We start from the raw sequence: 14,608 nt of genomic DNA, 5'->3' as shown, positions 1-14,608 counted from the left end.
TTGTAGATGATGCAGAACTATCTGTCAAAATCCACAGCTTGATTTTTCCAGTTGGATCAAGCCTCTCTCAGTGTGCTCATCCCTCCCTGCGCTGCTCTCTGGCATATGATGCTCTCTTCAATGGTTTAATTCTTTTTCATCAGAAACCCACTGGGATCCCCACTAATGCAGAATCATGGGCAGATCCCAAGCAAGGGAACGAAGGCAGCTTGCGAGAGCCTTCCTCAGGAGTGAGGTCAATAGGTATGTCCAGGTCTCACCTCCTCTTCTTTGCCCTCACAATCCTAGCTCTGAAACCTGTTGTGTAGAGTTGAGGTTGAAGGAATGAAGTTCACAGAGACCACACGACGCCGAACGAAGAGGTCTTGCCACCTTGCAAGGTTTCTTCTCCCTGTCCCTCCCACTTTCCTGTGGGCAGGGGGCAGCACAGCAGTGATTCCAGGGGTAAAATTCCTGCCCCACTGAAGTCAGACACAAATTTCTTGACTGTAATGGAGACGGGATTTCATTCAACGTTCTCACCTAAAAGTAAAGTCTAACTGTAAGAACAGTGACTGTAGTGACAGCAACAGTATAGGAACTCTACAGAAAAGACTAAAACCCAACTACAAATCAGCTTTAGCATTGATTTCACAGTTGAAAGAAAATGAATGTAAATTCATAATTAATTGGCTAAAGAGTGAAATCACTTTTCCTAAAAAAAAAAAAAATTATCTGTACTACTTTGACAATAACTCAGTAATTTATTTAAGGAGTTGCTGTACTGCTGTCAAAATTATATCACTTTCAGGACAGAACATCTGTTGCTGGTAGATGGTCTAGGAATGCCAAATATAATCTAGAGTTTATTTTCCAATATAATTCACATTTTATATCCCATGAGAAGTGCTCTTCACCTTTATGAGGTCTCTTGGCTGAGCAAACTGGTGCTGTTTTGTGGTGGGTTTTTTGAGTATTTTTTTAAAGAAGGGCGGAAAGAACATGCCTGAATATGTTTTTAAATGAGAATGATAAGATTATTCTCCAAAGTGTTACAAGTACTTTTGGGTGTTTTCTGGATTACCCTTTTATCCATAGATAGTCAACAGCCTCAGGTCTTTAATCCAACAAAAGCATCCCAAAGATTAACAAAGCTGACTTAGATCCATTTGTCTGAATTTGGTTTTCTTCTACTTTTGGAGCCCTGAGAGACAAGCTAGACATAAAAAAACCTTTAACATTTGGCTGTTTTGTTTGCAGTATTGCTTTATATGGCCTAAGGTACTCTCAAAGATAGAAATTCAATGCCACTGGGTTTCGGTGGTACTTTTCTAGGCATAAACTGAGAAACAAGCATAGACCAAGTGGATAAAGGTACAGAGTTTCTAATGAATATGCTTCTTCATGAGTTCAAAGATGGTAAGTTGTACGATAGCTAACATAGTTGGTAGTACAATCTACAAAATGCAATTGCAAATTTTCTCCCAGAAGTCTTTATCCATGGGAGGCCGGGACACTGCCTGAGCCTGTACACATAAGAAGATGTTGCTGCTTCCAACATCCAGCAAACACTAAGCAGCATTTGAAAATGAACCTCTTTTAAACTGAAAACATTTGGGCTGGTAACTTGATTATGCACTACATCCTCTTTATGTGTGCATACTATAGGGAAACAGAAATATCAATGACAATTATTGCAAAAACTCAAGGAGCTTTCCAAAACTGTAAGTTAATATAAATTGTGGTAATTTACACCTAGATAAGGGGTAGAAGCAACAGTGAGATCAGTGTAACACTAAGGGCTCCTTATCTGGGAGGGAGTTGTGGCCACAGCGCTTATACTCATCATCTGCAGAGGGATGACATTCACTCACTGCAAGATTAATTTTGGTTTTAGTGAGATCTTTTTCTCGCTATTCCTTACAGAGCATTTTCTGCTGCAGGAGATGTGGTTTCTTTACTAACCACTTACTTGCTGGCCAGAGGATTTATGTATTATTCTGTAATAAACTGTCCTTACATATAGTCTCTAGTTTATCAAATGACAACTTCTTTTTCTTTATTTTATCTTTTTAAAGAAAACTAATCAGTGATTTAAGTAAACTCTGAAGTAACTTTTTATGATAGTTTAAGGACAAAAAATACAGTTTGCTGTATTTTACCTTTAGCACATTTAAACAATCTTTTATTTTCTTTTTTTTTTTTTAATTGTACCTTCAGAAACATGAGGAAAGATTTGGTTTAAAAATAAGGAAGGTAAAAAACTGGATGTAACCTCTTTAACAGAATGTACCACAGTTCTGCTGTTTGCTGTGTTGACTTTGTTGTTTATAATGCATTGCGTGAGCACATTCACCATGTACTGAAGTGTGTGTTTGTGTGTATGGGGTGGGGGTAGGGGGAAATCTTTTTATGGAAAAAGAAGTTATGAACATAAACTATGAAGCAACATCTAATGAAAAGTTTCTTTTTAAGTGCAATATATTTATTTCTGCTAGAAATATATCAACATTATGTAATATTTGAAGCATTAAATGTTATTTGTAAACAGCTTAAAATTATATATATATATCACAAAAATTGTACAGAAGTGCAAATGTGTGGATATTCAGTTTCTTTCATTAAAATATTGGGTGTTTTGATATATCATTCTTATTTAGCCAAATCTTTCTGCTTCTGTTGTTTTTCCTCTAACCAAGTCACTGAGTGCAGTGGAACCAGTGATGGATTTTTCTGAGAGCACACAAAATCTGGTAGGGCTGCTCATCTGCAAAAGGTGGTCTAAATCTTGGATCCATGTGGAGTGATAGTTGTACTGTAGTTAAATACAATTGTAGTTTGCATATAGTTGCAAAATTTTTTTTTTTCAAAAAGTGCTTTGCAATTGTATTCAGAAAAATTGCTAGTTTTGCCACCAGAGCCCAAATAAATGGCTTGAAATGTGGGGTTCCCAGGATCCCCAAGATAACAAACAGAGACCTAGGAAGCATAGTCTAAGAATAAAGTAGAAAGGAATTGCGTCTTTTTAGTCTGGAGAAGTGAAGATTATGGGAAGATACAATAAAGTTTTCAAACATATGAAGAACGTGAAGAAGCAAGGAATAAATTCCTCTCCATATCTGCTGCAGGCTTTTATTTAATAGGATTTTATTTATATTTTAATAGCATATATTAAAGCAAGGGAGAGTTACCTGAGACATCTAAGATATTCAAATAAGAGGGTTAGTGAAGCACAGCACTGGATTGCCTAGAGAAGATAAGGAGCATTGTCTGTCACTGGAAGTCTTTAAGAGCAGGTTGAACATGCATTAGTCAAGAATGATGCAATTAGAGCTAATCTTGCCTTGGGACAGCCAAATGATCTCTTGGGGTGCTTCCAAGCTTTCTATAAGAGCCATCCCTTAAAGCAGCTTCTGAGAAAATCCTCATGTTGCTCCAAAATTTTTTGTTACACACCTGTAATTCAGCTTGTCCTCAAATTGAGATCAGCTGCTGGGTCTTTTGCAGCTGGTTCACAAGTTGCTGGCTTACAGAGAAACTCCATGTGATAGGAGAGCTGCAAGGTCCTAATGAACAGCAGTGGTGTTGCCTTAATTTGCTTTTGTCTGTCAATGTAAGCAAGGAGAGAACAGCCTGAGGTAATTCAAATCCACTTTTAATTATGCTGAATAGTCATCATGGATTAATGTACCTCTTTTACATTTGTAATATAGGAAAATGAGGGCAGCTCACTGAGCTGGTAACTGTGTATGATGCCTTTTGTCTCTGTATTATATTTTTATGTCATCTTGGTAGCAAAACCCCCATGTATTGTCTCATGGATATTCAGTGCTGTAAGTCTTTTGCTTAGCCTCAGGCTAGGGGGCTTTCTTGATTATGCGTAAAACTAAGTGCGGGCATTGGCAGTTTCCTGAATCAGAAATATTGGCTGTATGCTGGTTCAAGACATAGTTATGCCAGTGGTCTCCATGAAATCAGTAGGCTTGCTCACTTAAAGTTATATTAGTGCTTAAGTATTTCAGTGGCTCTGCAACCGAACACTCCTTGCGCTTTGTAGAATCAAGACATTTGGGAACAAGTTGTCCACGCAACAAATACCTGTATAACCAGAGCCTTTATTTGCTGTTGTCCAAAGAGAAACCAGGGGATTAAATAAAGTGAAGATTTTGAACTGCCTTCCAGTAGGGTTACTCTGAGGAGACTGATGAGTAGTCATGATGACTCCAGGCTGCCTTGTGTTTCACATTTAGAAAACAGATTTATATCCAAATTATCTGTCTTGGAGATAAGCAGTGCAGAAAACAAATGATTTGGAGAGTAATATTTTCTAAACTTCCTGTGCAGAAGCACGATGAATGCACTGATTTAATGGTATGCCAGAAATATGGAGCAATAAATAATATTTTGAATCATGAATAAAAAGACAATTTCAAATACACATATTTAGATTATGCACCACCACTTCAATATATATATAAACTAACAGTAATCAGTAATGATAATTCTAAGAATAAACAATTAAACTGTCAGTAGTCTAATGCCCAAGACCCTTATTAAAGTTAGTCATTGATATCAGGGTTGGTCAGTGAGGCTCTAGGGACCTTTGTGGGAACTACAGAAGCTGGTCCTTGTTCTCCATAGCAATAACCAGAGGGACTAAGAAAAACCTATGGGGATACCTACCAGAAAAGTTTGCCAGAGAGGTTTTTTTGAAGAGTAGGATGATAATTTCTCCCAGTGTAGAGAGTATTAGATAACTCACTGCTGCAGCAGTTTTATTTCTGTTAATATAAAATACAGTTTTACAAGCAAACCCAGCAAAATTTGTTATTTTTAAGGCTTTTTAGGTTGGAAACCAGGCTTAATACAGGGACTGCATTGACTAACTAATTTGTTGAATTCAAGCAATCATGCTGGATCATTTTGGTCTATTCGTTGACTTTGAATTGTTTTTATTCTCATTGTGAAGTTTGCCAGGAATATGTGCAGTAATTCTTGAGTGGCGTCAAGTTTCTGTGTCCTAGAGAATCTCCTGGTTTTGAGTCACGTTTTCACTGACTTCATGAGTAGCTGCTTCAAAATTCTGCACTCTCCAGTGTTTAGAGAAGGGTGGTTAGCAGAAATGGTGGTGAGATGAATGATTGTCCTTCAGATATGGCAGGGGCACTCAGCTAGCTCTTTATTTTAATTCAGCCAACTATTGCAGGGGAACAGCTCAAACAGTAAGATGAATTAAAGAAGACCAAATGTTTGCAACTGAATCTGTAATTGATGATATTTAGAACAAATAACCCCCCCCCCCAAGAGGTGGAGCTGATATAATTCCTTGAACAGCTACAGCTTTTCTCTGTTTAAATGCTTAACTTCTGGTCAGTTGTTCTGCGAGATTCATAGAAGAGACGAAGTATGTAGCAAAAAAAATCTGTGCTTTTTACCTACGCGAGAGGTCTGTTATCTACTCTTTGAGAGGCAGTGCATTCATAAATCTTTGTCACCTCAAGCCAGAATTATTATTGTGCTTTTAACCTGGATTGCTGTCTTAAGGCATCTTAAAATGTCCTGAAAGCAATAATATAGAATTGGAAAAGTTCATGATGTCTTTATTTATAGTCTGCACTGTCTTCCAGTCAGCTTCTAGGGACAATGCCTACCATAATTTTAACTATAAAATATTAAATCATTCGGGTATTTGGTGTCATCAGAATCCGCTCACTTTCTCTTTGAGTTATCACAGAGCTGGAATAAGTTGTGATTCTTAAACTGGTATTCCACGCTTAATAGGGGCTGCTGGAATTGGACTGCCTTCAATTGGGGATCTTTCTATTGAAAATCACTCCTCCTGTTCTGTCTGTACCTGCATTTTTGTATGCTTTTATGAGATAAAAAGTCTATTGGCCTTCACTGGTGTTCTCTGGTGTGAAAGATGAGTGTGGGAGAGAGCAGGTTTTTTCTGTTTATCTTGCTCCCTGTCTTAAAGTCATGGTTGATACATAGTCACTTACTAATATATTATTATTTCTTCCTGTGCTCTTTCATGGATCAATCCCAAGGCAGCCAAAAGAAGAATTAATTTTTATCTTGATGCAAATTGTTGGCTGTAATATTTGCATTGATAATATCTGAACATGTACCCAGGGCTTTGGAATGGCAGGCTTCAATTACCTTCCTCTGAATGTCATAGCTTTTAGACTTGAGACACCAGTCATACTACTCATCTTCAATGATATTACAAATAAGTTAGTAGTACTCAGGAGATTTATCAGCCTGACTTTATTTAATCACTCCATTTTCAGTTAACATAGTCATCCCAAATAGTGCATTTCCAAAGGATGATTAGATTGTTTCAGATGGTTAAAGACTTTGGCCTTCTTCGCTCCTTCATTTTACAATGCACTAGGAACCTTGTGCGTTTTTGTATGAACATATTAAAGTCTAACACTTCTGCCCCCTAATTTCCTTTACAAGGCTTTAAACATTCTTCAGTTGTTCTTAAATGAATTAGGATGTACTGTATAGTCTGCCTAGCACTTAAGACAACTTGGCATGGTTTCCAGTAGTTCTGGATGGACAACTACTTCTGTTTTCAGTTACAGAAAATGTTTTCCTTCCGATATGTCTGATGAGGGAAAAGACTAACAAGGAGTATTAGAGGCTGAGATTTCAAAGCCATTATGGATGTAGATGCACACTTCCCACTAATTTTAGCAAGAATCATGTTTCTAAGTCCTGTTTTGAAAGTCTTCGCTATAGTGTTTGCTGTTTTGAAAGGTTTATGGTTTTTTTTCAGAGACCAGCCTAAACGTTTTATCATCCCTTCCTGAAACAGTATTTTAAAGCTTCTTTTGCTCCATGCCACAATATCAAGCCTTTGTTCTCTTGTTCTTTCAACCTTGGCCAAACTGTCAGAGAACACACGGGTACTTCCTTTTTATTTGCTACCTCAATAATAAGAACACTCATCTAAATTGCAGAGATTAATCTTTGTTTGTTTGTTTGTTTGTGGGGTTTGGGACACATTTGCTTTTGTAGATCCTCTTCTTGGGAGCTTAGTTCTCCTTATGCTTTGCAGAAGAACAGCCTGTATACCTGTCTCAAAGGCAAAACTGCATTTTACTGTCCAGAATATGAGGGATGGGTTAGAGCTGTCTTGCCACAAAAGAAATTAGGAGAAGTCAGAATGTAAAATTACAGGAGGAGTGTAGGATCAGCACGCTCTGACTGCAAGTGGTGCCTCCAGCCTTGCTCCTGAGCAGCTGCTGCCACCCTGCACGTTCAACTTCCTCCCACAGCAAAAGCAATACATTTTGCTCTTCAGGGCTTTGGTACAGGCAGCAATGCAGGCAGCAGGTTTGGGACTGGTCTGTCCCCCCTGTCCACCAACATGCAGATTATTTGATGCTGAAGAAGTGCCTTGTCAGCTTGTGCCTGGAGCCACTCAAGGCTGTGGATTCCCTTAGTGATCTAGGAGCCTGAAAACAAAGATCTGCAATGTTCAAGTCTCTCTTACATGTACAAAAACTTATGACTTAAAATATTTTTAACACTTGTATTATTCTGGAAATGTGAATCCACAATGCAGCTGTGATGAGACGGCACTTTCACCAGAATGAACACACTGGAAAAACTAGAGAGGCATAAATAGCAACTGTCCGGATACTACAGTAGAAATAAATTGGAAGCTGATCATAAGATCCAAGTGGGTATTTAGAGTTAGTGTAAATAGAAATACCAAATTAAGCAAATAACATGTAATTTTGAGATGAATTGCTCTATGAGCCAAGCATAAAACTTTGCACTGACTATGCACTGTATGATAACAGGAGACTAGGGGAGACATTTTAAAACCTAAAATCACATGAGAAATTGCAAACCACAAAAAAGAACGCTTTGCTAAAAGTCACACGTGCAATACAATCATACAAAACTACAGTATGATTAAAGAAGACAACTCTAGCTTCAGAAGAAAGTTTCCATTAGTATGTAACCTGAAGGAAAACCAGATCATACATCCAAGTTTCAGCCATACCAGATCCTGACTGAAGAAAACATTAAAAATCACCCATAAAAGCATACCTAAGTGTAGGAAAAATGAATGCTTATCCTATTTTTTTTTGTCAGTGCTGCTAATTCCCTATTTAGTGCTTTGGTTCTGTAGTATGTCTGCATAAAATAACTTGTATGGCTGGGGCTAAACCAGTTATTCAAACACACAAAGACAACAAATGGGATGACAATAATGGATTTTCGCTTTATCTGTGATTCATGACAAAGGGTGAGTATGCATCCAGATGGAGGAATTATTCAGAAAACGACCTCAGAAAAGGAAACGGGGAACTGTACATCATCTTCATTTAAATAATGAAAGCCATAAGAATTAATAAGTGCACCAAGCTGTTGGAATAAAATTGAGAAAAGAAACAGAGCTCTGCAAAATTTCCCCCACCATTGAATATGACATAAATAATCTTAAAATGAACAATGACTTCATTTTTGTTTTGCTCCGCACTTCACTGATGTTGAATTAACAAATGCCTTAAAATAGATTTCTTCATGTGAAGTCGCTTTGAAAAATAGCACTTGCAAGAAGTATTTCAAACTAGTGAAGAAATCACAAGTTTAAAAAAAAAAATGCGAACCTTTGCAAAAATACTTCGTGATAGTCTGCACTTTTGCTACTAAAGAAAGTAATGATTCTCAAAATTCAGGCATAAACCTGATTCCATAAGTGCTACATATCTCTCTGATAGAAAGGACCATAGCAGGGAGCTTGTTCATGAAACACAAATGTGGTTTCAGCTATTTTTACTGGATTTCCTTATTTATATCTACAAGACATTATGAACTAGTTGTTTTACTTTACTCCACCCAACCTCACATGTATCAGATATCCAGATGTAGAGCTGTAAGGTACAAGACTCATTTTAAATTTGAATATGGGATGGCTGCAATCCCCCTAATCTAATTTTAAGACTAAAACATTTAATTTCAGCATTAGGGCATCTGTTTGCCCCCCCGCAAGAGACCCTCTGATTTTTGTTTTGTAATTTTGTTGTTAATTTTGTGATGTTTCACCATTTTTATTAAAAGCATACCCATAAGAAACAAAATTTCATGAGACTTCCAACTTCCATTAAAAAAAAGGGGGGGAGGGGAAAAAGGTGAAATAAATCTGCTCCAAAATTCATGATAATATTATCTAAAACAACTTGCTAGGTCATTACTTTTTTTTTTATTTTTATTTGGGAGTAGAAATAGCAGAACAACTTTTCCTGTTATCATGATGCCAGCAAATATGTTTATTTCTAACATAATTTATTCCAGTTACATAACCAAAATAAACCGCAGCAGCAAAGTGACTTTTCACTGTCACTCTTTAAGGAGCTCTAGGAATCTAAAATAATGGGCTTGTGAATGTTTTTGGTTGGCTGATGAACTGGAAAAATAGGGGGAAATTAATTCAGAATGAATTGAAAATGCAAAAATTGAATTTGGAGGAATATAAAGAGCTGATTTAAAAGAAGAACAAGAAGAACCATGCATTTTGGGCAAATGTGCAATGTTGTATTCACTGAAAATATTTGACTGTGTCCTCAGGTTAGTTACCACTCTTCCTTATTTACATCAGTTTCAAAATGAAATATTAAGATACTTTAGCACCTGTGAAAATAACATTGTTTTACTTGTGATATAGTTTCCTCTTTTTACTTCCAGCTGAAAATCATTTGTTCTGAATTAGAAACTCATTTCAGTCTGCAGGAACCACATCTTTCGACAAATTCACTTATCATCACTGAACTTCTTGGCCATGTGGGATCTTAAGTCACACTCCTTCATTTGAATATCTAATCTTTACGTATACTGCCAATCCATCATACTTTTTGTTAGATGAAAAAAAAAAAAATCCAACAAAACCCCCCACCCTAACATAAAATTGCAGTCCTGACTACTGTAAAGGCTGAGACAATATATAATTTCACACCCCCTTCTGCAGCTTGGGATGCTGTGATAGAATTAGACCCTTTTTTGCACATGCAGGATCAGCGCTTTGAGGGCTGCTCCTCCTTCCCCACTACCATATGCTGCATGACCTCGCATTGTGGACTGCTGGAGAATGGAGGTGTCCTACGTGGCTAGGCTGCTGCAGCCCTGCCTTTTTCCACCAGCCTGCTTTTACAGGTAGATACATGGTTCCCTCTTGCACGCTCTGCTTGGGGTCAACAGCTTACACTGCTCCCTGCCACAAGCCTGTTCCTCTGCCATGCTGCAATGGTTGGAAGCTTTGCGTTGTACCAAGCCCACCTGATGTCCACACTGACATCCATGTGCGCACACGTACAATTTCTGCACACGTGTCCCCTTGCAGCACAACCCTGCTGTGAAACTTCAAAGCTCAGGGAATGCTTCCAGCTCAGGTGCCACCATCGGGGAACTTTTTCAGAGGGAGTAACTCACTGAGAAGGCCACTGCAGGGGATGATGGAGTGTGCTGCACCAAATGGAGGGCAGTCGCCTTCATAGTTTCTGGATAGGCATCAGTGAGTTTCTCTTTTTTCCTAATCCTTGCCTAACCTGAAGCTACGGAGACACAGGAACAATTCCCATCTCTGTTTCTAATGATACACTAATGGTCTTTGGGACACCACGGGATCCTACCCGTCCTGTACGCGGATACGATAGTCAGAAAAACGCCACCTGGAAGAGAAGAACGCCTCCCGGCAGTGAGGGGATGCCGCCGTGGGTTTCGCGGGCGTTCTGCGCCCTCCGCCGGCGGCACCGCGGAGCCGGCTCCGCCGCCGCCCCCTCGCCAGCAGCCGCTGCCCGGGCAGACGTAGGAGGGTGGGAGAGTAAACGGGGAAAGGGGAAAAATCAGAAGGAGGAAAAAAAGATTTGGTGTATCCAAAATTTTCCCCGTGCCCCAGATGCCATTACTGGTATGCCCCAAATTCCCTTGTTTCCGCTGGCCTCCATACTCTGACATCAGACTCCTGGAGCAGCGGTGTTTCTTCAGTTCTTTCCCCAGGAACTTACTCTGTCACTGCTGCAAAATTTTATTGTACGGCTTCAAGCATTTTTCAGGCAGCAATATCCATTTTTTTTTCTACATGATATGTAACCTACAATCTGCCTGGGGCGCGTGCGCGCGTGTGTGTATATGTACACACACATATACACAATCTCAGATTTTCTGTCAGGTCCTCAGGTGCAAAATCCACATGGTGGCTGAAAGGATGTTGGCCTGCATCAGCCATCTATTTATGTTTCTTAAGTTGATTAGGCTTTTCTCTGGCTTGTTTTTTTTATCTCAGTTGTTTTGTTTGTTTGTTTTCTACTTACTGGTTAGATGGCATCCAGGTAGTTGTAAACTATAATATCTTTTTGGATTACGGATGGTATGATTTATATTTTTTTTACTCTCTTATTTTCAGCAAATATTAGTGTTGTCTGTAATAAATGCTATCTGAACAAGACAAAATAATTAGCTCGTACCCACATGTGCTACTTCTAATTCTTCCTGGTAGACAAGTATACCAGTCCATATCTTAACAGAGAAGTTATCTTTAAATACTTTTGGAACATGTACTCAACACCATACCAGGCAGAAAATACACAGCCTGATTTTCATTTACACAAAAGCCAATTTATAATGCTCAGGAAGCCTTGCAAGGCTTAAAGCAGATGTCTGCACCCACTTAAAGCTTTCTTTCCGCACCAGAGTTGTCTAACTGGATAGTTGTTCAGGACTTGCCAATTGCTGAACCGGGTAAGTGTGCCACACCTAAACACCTTACTCAGGACAAAACTATGTAGATTGCATGTTTGCATAAAGATGCATGTACTTTTCTTTTGTGGCAATAATTTTCATACCTTCACTCCGAGTCTCAGAAAGTATGCTGACAGTGAGCTATAAAGAGACCTTGTGATTTATTCTCTTGCAGTGGTCTCAACATTTTGTCCTCTTTTCCTTCCACTGTTTGCATAGATTTAAATTGTTATTAATACAGAAGTCATCTGAATACAGAAACATACCATACTATTGTAAAGTGTGACTGTTGAACTAAGTTGAAATTGGCTAAATAGTAAAGAAACATTTGGTATAATTAGCCAAACTCATATATGCATATTCAGAGGCTTATTTCTGCAGGTAACTGAGTAAAAATCATGAGCTTAAGGACTTATTTTCATATTTAATCTTCATGTTTTTGGATTCTATATGCAAGTGGACACAATGAGAGAAATGGATTCATCCCCTGAAAGGGACGAATACAGTCTCTGCTGGAGGATCAGAATGTCTTAGCTGGACTCCCTAGTGAAATAGGAATAAATCTTTTTTTAATGGAAATGCTGAAGTCCAGAGCATGTGTCTACCATAGCCCTGCCATCACTGAGAAGTAAAGACACATGCTTCATTGGTCATGGAGTTTGAATTCCAACTTGTTCTTCAAAGCCGTATTTGGGGAGCTTTCCAGAAACAGGAGGATTAAACCCCAGGAAAGAAGATGCCAATTCCATTACTGCTAAAATTACAGGGTCTGTATGATAAGAATAGGGCATCTTTGAAGAATAAAGTAGAAAGAGAACAGAAACCTGACAGTATTTATTGAAACTTACAACAGGAGAAATGTAAGAAAAACTTGAAGATGCAGTTGCAATCTTTCTTCTTGTAAGGTGTCTGTTGGTGTGAACTCCTTTGCTGCCTTTAGCTTTCCTTCAAGCACAATGGATTCAGTTCTTCTTTTTCAGACGGTAGTGATAGTGAGGAAGAAGGACCAGAAACGTGCTCTCCATGAGACCTTTGGGACTTATTTGTGGAAGCTTTGAGGAGGAAGAGACCTCCAGAGACGAAGGCAGCAAAAATCCATCACACGACAGACAGACCAATCCATTCTTGAATGTGGGCAATAGAGGTGATATCATTCCATGAGAAAGCAACAGTTATTGTATCCTGGGGTAGAGAATGTACATACAAAGATACCTTCTCAATCTCTTGACTTATATGAAAAATTTAATTATGACTGACTGAGCTTTTATGCCCTTCTTCAGAAATATGAGACCTCAGGGTCTCTGACCTACTGCAAGTAGCAGGTCAGGGGATCCACGTTCTAGGACCAAGTTTCTGTTCCAGCATTACACATACACGGTCCCTATTCTCAACGCTGCTAATCAGTTATTGTCACAGCTCCCTTCCTTCCTTGTTATCACCTCATTTTAGATCATCCGCTGTACTGACAAAGTAGATCTGTGGCAGACCCATTAGTGAAACTTGGGTGTCTCTTTATTGCTCAAGCTAGTTTTCAACTGCAAACTCAGTGTTTTCTCTTTTTTCTCCTGCTTCCCCAGCTCAAAACAAAAGCCCAAGCAAACCTTACAGGTTTGATTCTGCTTTTCTGCTTCTGGAGTTCTTTTTCTTCTTCTTTTTTTTTTTTTTTTTTTTTCCAGGTGGTGGCAAAATTTGAAGGCATTGCCATGTATTTCATTGTAGAAGACTGATAATCTCTGAGTTACATAGAGCCTTCATGATAAACAACCATGGAATGGCAGCTCAGGCTAAAAGTAGCATTTTCCTTGGTATATTAGGAGCTGGGTGGTCTCTAGCTCACAGATGGGTCAGGGGATACTTGGGATGAAATTTTTTCATAGACTCATTGAGGGATTAGCTGGTATATAATAATAAAAAGTAGGGCAGGAAGGGATCTTCAGAGATCATCTCCTTGGCTCAAGCCAAGATCAATTTATAATTAAAACACCTCTGAAAGATGTTTATCTTATTTGCTTTTAAGAGCCTCCAACAATAGAGATTCCACAGGTCCTTTAAAGAGTCTGATGCTTAACTACTCTTTCCTTAGAAATTAGTTCTAATGTCTAACCTGACCCTGACTGCAATTTTAGCCCTTCGCTCCTTATCCAGTGCTGCTGTCTCTTCTTGTAGCAACCTTTTGCCTATTTGAAAACTGATACTACGTTGCCTCTGATTACTCTTCTTCAGGTTATTTTTCACATCCTCCTTGTGTAGATTTCAAGGGGGTTTTCTGCTGTGTGTATGTTTTTGGTGGAGGGGGAAATCTACTTTGCAACTACCATGACTGATGTAAAATAAGAATGACAGTAAGGGATAAAGGAGATTAGGGAAAAACCCTATCCTTCAGTGGGTCCATATCTTTCACGAACCACAGTGCTCGCTATCGGACACATTCCTTTAACTGAGATCTCACCAGTACTAACTGGAGTCAATAGATGACTTCACGAGTGAGATATGAAACTCCTTTTCACATACTCCAGTGTAACATTTTGTTTTTCCACAGCTGTGCAACATTGACTGATTTCACTATACTGTAAGAGATTTTTTTTTATCATTCTACAGTGAAGTAAGACAGTCATAATTTATTTTGCATTCTTTCCTCTGCAACTTTTCTAATATTGCTGGCAATAAGGCTTATAATGACAGCTGAAATGTGGAGGTTCCACGCTGCTTGCAAAATGCACTTCTGCGCACACATATGATATGTAAATGTGAAGTTATGTTAATCCTGGTGCAGGTAGTTTGTGAGTTGTTAGTGGGCAACGAAGCTCTTTCTGATTGAAAAGTGGGTAGAATTTTTCTAGGTATTGCCTCAGCAGATGGGAAAGGAGAA

Source organism: Grus americana, chromosome 2 (assembly GCF_028858705.1).
Source record: "Grus americana isolate bGruAme1 chromosome 2, bGruAme1.mat, whole genome shotgun sequence".
NCBI classification, from domain to species: domain Eukaryota; kingdom Metazoa; phylum Chordata; class Aves; order Gruiformes; family Gruidae; genus Grus; species Grus americana.
This window is presented reverse-complemented; position numbering follows the sequence as displayed.